The sequence below is a fragment of the Delphinapterus leucas genome, chromosome 9, assembly GCF_059928025.1.
Source record: "Delphinapterus leucas isolate spDelLeu-1000000601 "Yukka" chromosome 9, BTC_Dleu_Yukka2, whole genome shotgun sequence".
NCBI lineage: Eukaryota > Metazoa > Chordata > Mammalia > Artiodactyla > Monodontidae > Delphinapterus > Delphinapterus leucas.
The window spans coordinates 3,964,766-3,978,012 of NC_143137.1; the positions used below are offsets into that span (position 1 = coordinate 3,964,766).

At 46.2% G+C, this 13,247-nt stretch overlaps 1 pseudogene; it reads right to left on the reverse strand.

The window, feature by feature from the left end:
• Window positions 1-887: 887 nt before the first annotated feature.
• LOC149748332 (uncharacterized) lies at window positions 888-2,017 on the reverse strand (annotated as a pseudogene).
• Between the last annotated feature and the right edge of the window lie 11,230 nt (window positions 2,018-13,247).

Here is a 13,247-nt window from a genome sequence, read left to right on the forward strand (position 1 = left end):
CCTGATTCACCGTTTGAGTGAAAATGAGATCAATGCTCTTCTCACTCTTTATTTTCTGCAATGAACGCAGAGAGCGGGCAGTGGGAGGGAAGATCTTAAAAGTTTTTAATGAAGATGTCATACACAGATGTTGCAATGTCACAGCGTACCATCTAACTTACGAGAAGAAACACTTACTGGACAATAGATTTAGGTGAAGAATCAATCAAGCATCATTATTATTAACAGGAGAACAAATCTGAATCCTCTCTCTCCCCTCAGTCCTAAATGTGTAAGTTTTACTAGCACATTATGGCACCATATATGAGAGGAATTACGGGTGTGGGTGGGAATTTAATTGGAAAACATTACTCCATATGCGTTTCTGCCCTGTTTATACATGAAATTACGCGGAACAACCCGACGGCTAAAAAGGGAGTGGGAAAATTAGGGACACAGATGTATTTTCACAGACAATTGGGTAAGCCACTCGGAGAACCCAGACTGATGAAGGAAGGCTCTGGAATGACTGGCCTGTCGTCTGCGTGGGGAGGGGGGTCGGGGGCGTTCTACAAAATAGTCCCTTTAATACGGTTACCGCGCTCCTCAGGCCAGAAGCCAAGCTCCAAGCGGATGGCACTCCTTCCTCCGGCAGGCAACAGGTGTCTTGCCGTGGGTGTGGTTAAGTCGGCTGAGTACTGGTTCAATTCGAATACATTTTCCACTTTCCGTCTCTTTTTGTTGAAAGCAAGACCTCGAAATGGCTCACCGGCTGAGTTCTCCCAAACACACCTCTGCTCCCCGCCCCCCATCGCCTGCACCCAACCCACCTCGTAACCAGCTGCAGACCCTGGACCTGAAGGAGTCCCTGCATTTCCAGCTGTACCTTCAGAGCCGCACGCCAACCCCTACCTCCCCGCCCCTGCTTCACAACAAAGTACCGGCGGGCAAGTAGCGTGAAAACAGGGGCCCTCCTCCGAAGCATCCCACAGCAACCCGGAAAGGGTTAAAGCGTCAGCCAAATAAACACGCTCAGGCACACACACAGTTTCCAGAGAACAAGATGGCAACCTCCTCGTCCTCGACCCCCTCAGCCCCCGGCACGGGCTCGGGATGAGGACGGCAGGAGCGCCAAAGCGGCGCGGTGCCCGGGAGCGGAAGGGGGTCGGCGGGGGACGCGGGACGCCGGGGTCCTCGAGTTAGCAAAGTTGTCAAGGCGCAATGCCCCCTGGCCCGCCGCCCTGAGCCTCCCACCGATCCGAGGTCCCCGGCGGCGCACGGACCTCCTCGGGGAGCGATGTGCCATTATTACGCTCGCTGGCAGAGTCGGCCTTTCGGCGGAGTCGTTGTTGTCATACCCGGGAGCAGGGCCCCGCCCGGCCGGCCGGCGGTCGCGCGGGCAGCCGCCGGAACAGAGCGACAGGCGTCCGCCCCGAGTGAGCCACAGGCTTTGCGGACACTACCAGGTCCTGGGCTCGGGAACTCGCGGCCCCGAGGCCGGCGCGGGCATCCCGGCCCCGCGGTCCTCCCCTGGCCTCGGCGACCTCGCTCTCCACGTGTCTCCCGGGGGCCTGCCGCGCACTGGGACGGACGCGCAGCCGGCGAGGGCCGGTCCGCCTCCCCTTGCCCACCTCGCGCACCCCGCCCGTGGCCCAAGACACCGAGCCACCTGCCCAAAACACAGGGACCCAGAGCTGCAAAGTTGTAATTTGCAAGCGAACGCCTGATCCTTCGCAGCCGGGCGGCCGCCGCTGCGGGTAGGGGGGATTCAGGTGGGAAATGGTGGCGGCACCGCCGCGCTCCGCACGGGGGTCGCGGTTCTTCCCGGGGGTGCGGGACTCGCCCCCCGTCCCCGATCCCCCCTGCAGGTCCTCCCGGCCCCCGCGCGCCTCACCAGCACTCACCATCACGTTCCCTTGCATTTTAGCCGTCTTAATCATCGCCTTTTCCTTCATTTTGCCCCAACTCTGAACCCGACTTCTGGCCCAGAGAAGAGTAACTTAATCCATTGTCTCGGTGATGATTAAAGTAGAGACTGGACCGGCCGAGGACTGGGTGGAGTTGGCTTTCGCAGGAAAAAAAAAAAAAATTCTTCCAGCGCTTCGGCTTCCCCCTCCGCCACCCTGCCCCTCTCCTCTCCCCGGCGGATCACAATAGCAATCAACTCTTTTCGGCCGCCGCGGAGATAGAAAAATACACAGCCGGAGAGCAGGGTGAGAGCCTGTTTCAACAAACACTGGGCGCCGGGAGCGGGGGCGCGGGGAAGAGGCTGAGAGCCGCGGGGCCAGCTAGACAGCCTGCGTGTCCGGCCAGCCGCGCTCCGCCAGCGACAGCTGGGAGACGCGCGGGGCGCACGCGGGGGCACTGGGCGGCGCGGCCGGCTGGGGGGATGCTCTGCGGGCAGCGCCGGGTGCCGCCGGCGCCGCACTGGTCCCTAAGGGCGGGGACCCCGGCGAGGCGGCGGCGACGACAGGGCGCGCGTGCCCTTGTGTGTGTGTGTGTGTGTGTGTGTGTGTGCGTGCGCGCGCGCGTACACACACCGGCTGTTCAGCCCGAACCCGGCTGGACCAGGAAGCCTCGGGCTGCATCAAGGTTAGGCGCGCCGAAAGGTCTGTGTAGAGCCGGGAGCCCCTCCAAACACCCTCTCCTGGGGTACACGCCCCCTCCCCGCGGGCCGGGTGTGCGCAGAGCACGCACGCTTGGTTTTTACGAACAGGCACCGCCGCGATGTCCGCGGGTAGAGCCGCCGCCTCCCGCCCAGCGTGAACGCTGGATCTGCTGCGACTATCTCCTGTATGCGCCCCCGGGAGGGGAGGGAGAGGCCGGGCAGAGTCGGGCGCCGCCTAGCACCGTCAGCTGCAAGGGTGGAGAAGCCGAGCAGGGTGAAGCGGAGGGCTCATAAATAATGTTGTTTAGGGTTACCATGGGACACACGTTGCGTCTCCATGGTTGCACTCTGGGTCTGCATCCGAATCTGCCGCCGCGGCTGGTCCACGGCATGGGGTTCCTTGCTGGGTAGCAGCACTCCCGGCATCGGCTGGCCCGGCCGCTCTGCGCCCGCACACCTGTCTTCCCAGGCTCCACCTTCCCCCCAGGCCTCTGCCCCAGCTGCGGCCCCTAAAGCGTCTTTGTTTCTTCGGACCTGATCCCACGCTCTTCCCACAGCCCAGCCCCGCACCAAGGGGTCTGCCTGGCCCCGGAGCCCAAACCCCGGCTCTGAGCCCCCACCCAACCTCCACCCCAAGCGGCGGGTTGCCCAGTGATCGCGCCCAGTGTTCCCTGATCACCACCCCCGGGGCGCTCGTGGACGGTTGACTCTTTCACACCCGCGGGTTAGCTCCCTGGACCACACAGGGACGCGCGCTCCCGAGAGCGCGCACGCAGAAGGTGGCCAAATTCAAATGCTGACCAACCCAAGCCGCCGGGAAGAGTGCACAGAGGATGCTGCGCACGCCGCGGCTTTCCTCCACCGAGGACCAGACCACCGCCAAAACCGGACTGGAGCTGTTTCAACCGACATCAGCGCATCAGGCTTGAACTCACTGTCGTGTGTGTGTTTGTACGTCCTCGCCTGGGGGGCAGTGGCGGGAAGGAGAGGCTAGGAGCGGTTTGAGAAGCCTTTCCATTTTTTTACATTCACAAAAAATCGCATGTAAGAATGAATAAGAGGCCAGTTTCCAAGCCACACTCAAGCAGAAAATTCTGAGCGATTGCAACAGTAATTATATGTAAATTATCCAAAATGCCTTCATATATTAAACATTATATATATAAGCATTATATATATATATATATACACACATATATGGTAGGTATATATAAGCACACGCAAGCAGCAGGTGAAAAATACTTGTAACTAATGATTTGGCTTAAGAAGTAAGTGGAAGAAATAGGTGAAACAAAGCTAATGGAAAAGCAGCTTTTAAAGGAACGTGGATTAGGATTTGCCTGGAAAGTGGCAGGCACAACACTATTCTTTTTTTTTTGCAGTAAGCGGGCCTCTCACTGCTGTGGCCTCTCCCGTTGCGGAGCACAGGCTCCGGACGCGCAGGCTCAGCGGCCATGGCTCACGGGCCCAGCCGCTCCGCGGCATGTGGGATCTTCCCGGACTGGGGCATGAACCCGCGTCCCCTGCATCGGCAGGCGAACCCTCAACCACTGCGCCACCACGGAAGCCCTACACTATTCATTTTTTTAGGTTTAAGAAGCACCTTCCTATGTTAGGATTCTTAATGACAGCCTTTCTCTAGAAATGAACATGGGCACAGATCATCCTTGTACTGTTGACTTTTACACTAAACCCAGCTTCATGTGGAACAAAAATATTGCCAATCTAATTCTGCTTTTAAGCAGCATTAAAATGGTTCTTTCTCTTCTTTGTTTGAAGTGGCATTAATTCCTTTAGAATCTTCTTCCCTCTCTTTCTCACCAAAACTTCTCCCTCACAACCTGGCTTTTCCCATCCCATCACACATTGGAGTAGGGAGGGAAAACTGAGAAAACACAGCAAAAGTATATTTTACCGAGGTATAATTGATGTATCAATTATGTTAGTTTCAGGTGTACAACATAATGAACTGATATGTGTAAACACTGTGACATGCTCATCACAAGAGGTCTTGTTAGAATCCGTCACCATACCTAATTTAAGTAAAATTTTTTTCTTGTGATGAGAACTTTTAAGATCTACTCTCTTAGTAACTTTCAAATATGCGATACAGTATTATTAACTATAGTTACACTGCTATACATTACATTCCCATGACTTATTTATTTCATAACTGGAAGTTTGTACTTTTTGACGGCGTTCACTCATTTCTCCCTACACCCCTACCCTTGCAATCAATCAATTTTCTGTATTTATAAGCTTGGTTTTTGTTTTGCTTTTTAGATTCCACATATAAGTGAGAGCATACAGTATTTGTTTTTCTATGTCTGACTTATTTCAGTTAGCATAATGCCCTCAAGGTACATCTACATTGTCACAAATAGCAAGATTTCATTTTTTTATGGCTGAATAATATTCTACTGTGTGTATATCTACCCATCAGTGGGCACTTATGTTGCTTCCATATCTTAGCTATTGTAAATGATGCTGCAATGAACATGAGGGGCATGTCTTTTGAAGTTAGTGTTTTCATTTTCTTTGGACAAATACCCAGAAGTGACATTGCTGGATCATATAGTAGTTCCACTGTTATTTTTTTTGAGGAACCTCCAAACTGTTTTCCATAGTGGCTGCACCAATTTACATTCTCACCAACAATGCACAAGGATTCCCTTTTCTCCACACCCTCATCAACATTTGTTATTTCTTGCCTTTTTGATAAGAGCCATTCTAAGAGGTGTGAGGTGATGTCTCATTGTGGTTTTGATCTGTAATTCCCTGATGATTAGTGATCCTGAGCATCTTTTCATGTACCTGTTGGCCATCTGAATGCATTCCTTGGCAAAATATCTATTCAGATCCTCCACCACGTTTTAATCAGATTATTTGTTTATTTGATATTAAGCTGTATGCGTTCTTTATGTGTTTTGGAAATTAGTCCTTTATCACATGTATGATTTGCAAATATTTTCTCCCATTTGGTAGCCTGTCTTTTCATTTTGTTGGTTGTTCTCTTTGCTGTGAAGAAAATTTTTAGTTTGATGTAGTCCCACTTGTTTACTTTTACTTCTGTTGCCTTTGCCTTTGGTGTCAAATCCAAAAAAACTACTGCAAGACAAATGTCATTTATATTTTCTTCTATTGTTTCAGGTCTTACATTCATGTCCTTAATCCACTGTGAGTTAATTTTTGTGTATGGTGTAAAATAGTGGTCCAGTTTCATTCTTTTGCATGCAATCGTCCAGTCTTCCCAACAAAACTTATCGAAGAGACCGGTCTCTTTATTCTGTTTCACTGATCTATGTCTGTTTTTATGCCAGTACCGATACTGTTTTGTTGACCAGAGCTTTGTAATAAAATCAGGGGTTATGATGCCTCCAGCTTTGTTCTTCTAAGATTGCTTTGGCTATTTGGGGCCTTTTTTGATCCCATACAAATTTTAGGATTGCTCTATTTCTGTGAAAAATGCCATTGGAATATTGATAGGGATTGCACTGAATCTGTAAATTGCCTTGGGTAGTATGGACATTTTAACAATATTAATTCTTGTAAACCATGCGCATGGAATATCTTTCCATTGATTTATTCTTCATCAATTTCTTTCATTAATGTCTTACAGTTTTCAGTATCAGTGTACAAGGCTTTCACCTCCTTGGTTAAATTTATTCCAAGGTACAGGACAAGATTGTTTTAACCTGCCATTTTTATAGCTTCCTTGAAATTATCTCTAGAAATACAAAGCAGAATAATATGGTTTAAACTTTAAGTTAATAAATGAATAATTCTGATAGTAGTCTGAATGTTTTTCCCAACACTCACCCGAGAGCTATCAGCCAAAACTATTTGTCTGGCTCACCTGTGCTACCTTACTCCTGCCTGTGGCCTCTGGAAGAAATGCCTGGGCTTCCCTGGTGGCGCAGTGGTTGAGAGTCCGCCTGCCGATGCAGGGGACGTGGGTTCGTGCCCTGGTCCGGGAAGATCCCACATGCCGCGGAGCGGCTGGGCCCGTGAGCCATGGCCGCTGAGCCTGCACGTCCGGAGCCTGTGCTCCACAACGGGAGAGGCCGCAACAGTGAGAGGCCCGTGTACCGCAAAAAAAAAAAAAAAAAAAAAAGAAAGAAAGAAAGAAATGCCTGTAGAAAAAATAGGGCTAAAGCAGGCATAAAGAGGGAATAGAATAGCAAAGCAACTCTGAATATTAACTAATGACTATTCAGTCTTTGCAACTCATCTGCTTTTAGTCATTGACCTAGGGAATGCTGGAGAGACAAACAATGAGGATAAATAAAGAGGAATCCAGGAGGAAGAAAGAAGCCAAGAGTATAGGGGGGAAATGCCTAAAAAAGGAGGAGGCTCAACTGCCATATTATTTTGGGATATTAAATTTTACAAGAAAATTAAATTAGGAAATATTTGAAGATAGCACAGACATCAGAACCCCTCTCCTCACCCCCATCCTCAGAATGTCTTTTTTTTTCCTGTGCTGCATTTATGAACATGGGATGCAAATGTGGTCCTATATTTATCAACTAAGTGTTGACTCATCTCCAGTTTTTGCAGTTGAATTTCCAGTTTTCTTTCTAATCTACAAGAAGGCATGCTCATCTCATGGTTTTCACTGTAGTATTTCTGTGAGGTTCGAGCAGGTGGGATCTGCCATGCTTTGCGGCACCTACACACCATCTACCTTTGCTCAGTGTGGGCTCGTGGACGTTATTTAACTCTGACAGGCTCTCTCCAAACCTGCTATAACAGAGTTGTTGTTTTGTCCATCCTTCTGCTCCATCCTTAATTTATGTATTGTTGGCATTAGCAACTGCTTTGATTAAAGCAGCTTTGATTTAAGTTGAGACTTTTGGCACAATGTTCAGTTTCACATTTGACATCAGGTGATATTTACAACAGAAGAACAGATTCACCTCGTCGTTTTGTCAATGTTCATTTCTTGTGACTTACTACTAAAAGTTTAACTTTGCCGAGGTGAATTCTGCTGTAAGGAAACTCAACATGTGAAATTCCCAACTCATAAAAGTGAAAGTCAAGGTAGCTTTATTAGGGTTTTCCAGAGAAACAGAATATACATGTATGTGGTGTGTGTGTGTATATATATATATATATATATATATGTATATATAGTATAAATTTACTATAAGCGATTGGCTCACATGAATCTGAAAGCTCTCAAGTCCCCAAATCTACAGTAGGTAAGCTGGAGACCCAGGAGAACCAGGGGCATTAGTTCCAGTCCAAAGTCAACAGACTCAAGACCCAAGAAAAGTTAATGTTTCAGTTTGAGTCTGAAGGCAGGAGAAAAACACTGATGTCTCAGCTCAAAACAGTCGGGTAGGAGCTCCCCCTTACTCAGCCTTTCTGTTCTATTCATGTCTTCAACTGATTGGATGAGGCCCACCCACGTCAAAGAGGGCAATCTGCTTTACCCAGTCTACTGATTCAAATGTTAAACTCATCCAAAAAAAAAAAAAAAAACAAACAAAAAAAAAACACACCCTCACAGAACCATCCAGAATAATGTTTGAGCAAAGATCTGGATACCCTGTGGCCCAGTCAAGTTGACACATAAAACTAACCATCACAGTGCACAGGAAAAGAGAGTGATTTTCTCATCACAAACTATTCTTTACCCACAGATTAATCCATCACTCAAGTTCTTTAAAATGTGAGCTTTCTTATTGCACTGAAGACATCATTCATCCTATATAATATGATTTAACCATGAATTTCCAGGAAGATATCTTCTGAAAAAAATGAGATCTGTCAATATTTATATTAAAAATTTCACAGGGGGCTTCCCTGGTGGCGCAGTGGTTGAGAGTCCACCTGCCGATGCAGGGGACACGGGTTCGTGCCCCGGTCCGGGAAGATTCCACATGCCGCGGAGCGTCTGGGCCCGTGAGCCATGGCCACTGAGCCTGCATGTCTGGAGCCTGTGCTCCGCAAGGGGAGAGGCCACAACAGTGAGAGATGTCAGAGAAATCCCAAGTGTACACGTAAACGCCCTTCCAAATTTAATTAGAAGACTTTTATCTTTGACAGCATTTTCCCTTGCCAGTGTAGACCAAGAGTCGAGGAAATTGTGTAAGTTAATCTCTGTCCCTGGCCTTGCTCAATTGAACGGGGTTATTTTCCTTGAGCCACTGACATCATGAACTTCTCAGGAACGAGATGATTCTGAACCAGATCCTCTACATTAGATGGGCCCTAGTGGTTTCTATTTTAGGAAATAGACTCCTATGGACCAAAACATCTGTGGGTTGGGGTTTCTCTTCTCTCCTAGCACCTGTCTCTGAACACTAATGAGTGTGTTCTACTACATACCCATTTCACAGGTGGAGGAAGGAAGGGTAAAGAGCCTGGGTTTCATATTCCTATTCATGCCACTAGTCAACGTTCCAGGCTACAACCACAGCTATTTCACCTGCTCAGCTAACACTGCCTCCGTACCCCAGTGAAGACCTCTTGACCAGTACAGTGTTTTGTTGGTATTAAATACCTTCTTAATGAAGTGTAGGAACTGTTAACTGTTGATAGCTCTTTTATACATTAGGAACATCTATATAGAGAAGCTCTGTAAATAAGCAAAGTATTAGAAAATAAAAGCAGTTAAATGCATGCAAATCCTATTATCTTTGGGCAATGTAAAATTCCTTTATATAACATCTGTTTAAGAGAACCAGGAGAGCAGAGTATATATTTTAGGGTTCCTATGGAATATTTTGTAGAAAAAAAAATAGCCCAACACTTAACGGTCTAAAAGTAATGGCCATAGAACGTTTCTGTAGGTAAAAAGAGGGACTTGAATTTGCTCCTAAGATTATGCATTCAGTTTAGCCACTGAGCTGGGAACACACAGATCTCTTGACTTTTACCAGGGTTCTTTTCTCTGAGCCCAAGATTATAAATGCCCAGAAAGGAACGAAAACCTGAACGACTGTCAGGAAACTGTCATCTGTCTCAGCAATCAAGGAGAATCAAACCTGAATGTTTTGGAGTTGCAGGCCCATTGCAAATCTATGGCTGAAGCGCACATACAACACGTTATTTCTTCCCTGCTAAAAATGCCACAAGCAGACTTTTTAAAAATACCTTTTAAAATATGAGTTTGACTCTTGTTTTTCTACAAAAGTAATATTAACTCAAAGTCACAACAAGTTGTCATTTCACACCCACTAAAATTGCTATAATAAAAAGGTCAGATAATAACAACTATTGGTAGGGATGTAGAGAAACTGGAACCCTCATACATTGCTCGTAGGAGTGTAAAATGGTGGAGCCGCCATGGAAAACAGTCTGGCAGTCCCTCAAAAGGCCTGATGTTAAGTTACCACTTGACCCAGCGATTCCAATCCTGGGTATATAGTCAAGAGAAGTGAAAACATATGCCCACCAAAAACTTGGATACAAATGTTCATAGCAGCAATATTTATAATAGGCAAAAGGGGGAAATAACCCAAGTGTCCATCACTGATGAACAGATAAACAAAATAGGATGTATTCTTACAATGGAATATCATTCAGCCATAGAAGGAATGAGGTACTGATTCATGTCACAACATAGAGGGATCTTATAAACATCTTATGCTAAGCGCAAGAAGCCAGTCACAAAAGAGTACATGTTGTATGACTCCATTTACATGAAATGTCTACAGAGACAGACGGTAACGGTTGCCTGGGACTGGATATGAGTTGGCGGGAGAGGAGACAAGCTTATGATGGGCATCCAGGGGCGGGGAATGACTGCAAGTGGGTATAAGGATTCTTTTTCATCTAGAATTAGATTAAGCTGATGGTTGCACAACTCTGTAAACATACTAAAAATTGAGTTGTACGATGTGAATGGGTGAAATTTTTTGTATGAAAATTGTATCTCTATAAAACTTTTTAAAAATGCTGTGAGGGGAAAAAAGGAAAACTCCAGAAGGATTCTGCACTTAGAAGGTTTCTAAATTTTACCTGAAAGAAACTGAAATTGGAAATAAAAGATAATGCATCACAGGTATAGTTAATTAATAAAGAAAACCTGAAACGCTCATCATATCAAGAGATTGGCTAACAGATGTGTATGTTTTAAATAGAAACAAAACACTTAAGATTAAATCTTATTTGCTATTTAATACTATTTAAGATAAACCCGTCTTCTTTATACCTTTTTCTATAGAAATTGTCTGCTCATAATATTTGCCTATTTTTCTGTTGTTTTATTTATGTTTCCTCATTTATGTTCTATTTATGATTCTTTTTTGCATTAGGAAAACTGACCTTTGATGATATACATTTTAAGTAATATGTTACCCATTTGTTGCTCAGCTCTAAACCTCTTTAAATGTATAATTTTTATACTTCAAATATTTTGAATGCATTAAGACTGTTGAGATATTTGGTGAAACTTAAAATATAAAAACCAGAATTGATGCCACCAAATCTAGCTTGTTTTCCCTTTGCAACTGTAATTTCACTTAGGGGGAAGAAAACCTGTCTATCAGGAGAGAACATTTTAGGCATTCTTTAGGTACGACTTCTAAAAACAAAACAAAACAAAACCCCAGAGTTTAAGTTAAGAATTATCTGGGGCTGCTTTGCAGGGTCAGCCCACTCTGGGTGAAAGGGGCAGTTGCCACGGTAGTAGGTGTTGTCAAGCAGAAATGCACTTAGTTCGAAATGTAGATTTGAGATGTTGGAGTGGGACCCATATCAGGTCTGACTTTGATGCTGATGGACCAAGGTCTGGGAGCAAAAGATCATGCCCTTTGCTTTCTCAGAGCTCTGGGGCCCCGGCAGGAGTTCTTTAAGGTATAGATGCTCCCTCCCTTTCTTTCTCTTTCTCTCATATTTTAAAATCTTGCCGCATCATTTCCAGCTGCATCTATTATAACTCCATCCTGATATTTTATCATTTTTCTGCCTCTTCTCAACTTCCTCTTTCCCTTTATTTCTCAAATCCAGGTTGGGTGCATTTGTTTCTTAAGCCTGAAGTCCAGTTTGGTGCCAGGCTTTGCAGGGATGGAGATGAATAAAGTCAAACATGGAAGCATATGAGCATTTTTCTGGGGGGCAGCGCTGCATGGCATGCGAGATCTTAGTTCCCTGACCAGGGAGCGAACCCGGGGCCCGGCAGTGAAAGTGCTAAGTCCTAACCCCTGGACCGCCAGGGAATTCCCCAGATAAGCATTTCTTTCCCCACCTTTTTTACTTGTCTATTTCCACCAATTGCTCGTTGCTTTCGTCTATGTGATTTTCCTGAGAGATCTATCTTCTCTGAGACCATAACAAAATTTTGGGAAGATGAGTAAACTAACAGCTATGATTAAGCCATCATCAGATCATTTTTCCTGGTTGTACCACTGTGCGCCTTTGACATAGCAAGAAATAGATACTCTGTCTCTGCCCCCAGTTCCTGACACAGGTTTCCTAAAACCCTTCTAATTTCCTGAGTGATAGGTGTACTAGGAGCATCTTTTGTTCCAATATTTGTTCTCTGACCCAGGTTCCTGACACAGAGCTCCTAAATCCCTGAGGATTTCCTAGGTGATAGGAGCGTCTTTTGTTCTAACCTGGGGACTCTGGGTGGGTCATCAGGAAAACCAAATCAGATTAGAACTGTCTGCCCCACCGTCTGGGGAGGGAAGAGGGGATGGGGATTGAATTAATAGTCAATCATGCCTGCAGAATGGAGACACCATAAAAGTCTCTAACGAACGGGGTTCAGAGAGCTTCTGGTTTGATGAACACCTGGAGATCCAGGGAGGGTGGAGGGCCTGGGGAGGGCCTGGCAGCTCTGAGCCCCTTCCCCAGACCTCACCCTATCTATGCACCTCTTCATATGGCTGCCCATCTGTATCCTCCATCACATCCTTCATAAGAAACAAGTAAATGTAAGCAATGTGTTTCTCTGAGTTCGGTGAGGTGTTATACCAAATTAACTGAACCCGAGAAGGGGTTCATGGACCCCTAATCTGTAGTCAAGTTGGACAGAAGGTGCGTAATCTGGGGACCCGCTACTTGCAATTGGCATCTGAATTGGGGACAGTCTTGCGGGATTGAGTCTTTCACCTGTGGGGTCTGTGCTAACACCAGGTAGATAGTGTCAGAACTGAAGTGGATTGTAGGACACGCAGTTGGTGTCTGGAGGCTTGGAGGACTGATTGGTGTGGGAAAACCCCACATGCATTTGGTGTCAGAACTGTTCTGGCTGTAGTGAAAGAGAAAGTTTCCTTTTAGGGCATTTTCCCTAAAGAACTGCTACCACCAAATTGTCCTTTGGGTTATGTTACAATATCTGTCTACATTGAAGAATTCACTAAAAAGCAGTTTTCATTCATTCATTCATTAAAAACCAGTCCAGTGATGTCATCAAGAGCATTTCCCTTCCATTGCCACAATGTCCCTTTCAATGAGTAAGCTTCTCTTTGTCTTGATGCTAGAACGAGATTCACTCTACCTGACCAGGTGGTGTGTTTTGTGGATAATGTACATGGTGCATCCCGTTGTCTTTCTCTCAATTGTGCCGGGTGCACAGCTCATGATAGAACGTTTCAAGACATGTAATTTATCTTCAAACCCAAGTCCTGGCTTCTTAGTTTTCCAACTCTTATCTACCCTTTACCCAAACTTCCTTCCTTATCTTATTTGACAGAGCAATTTT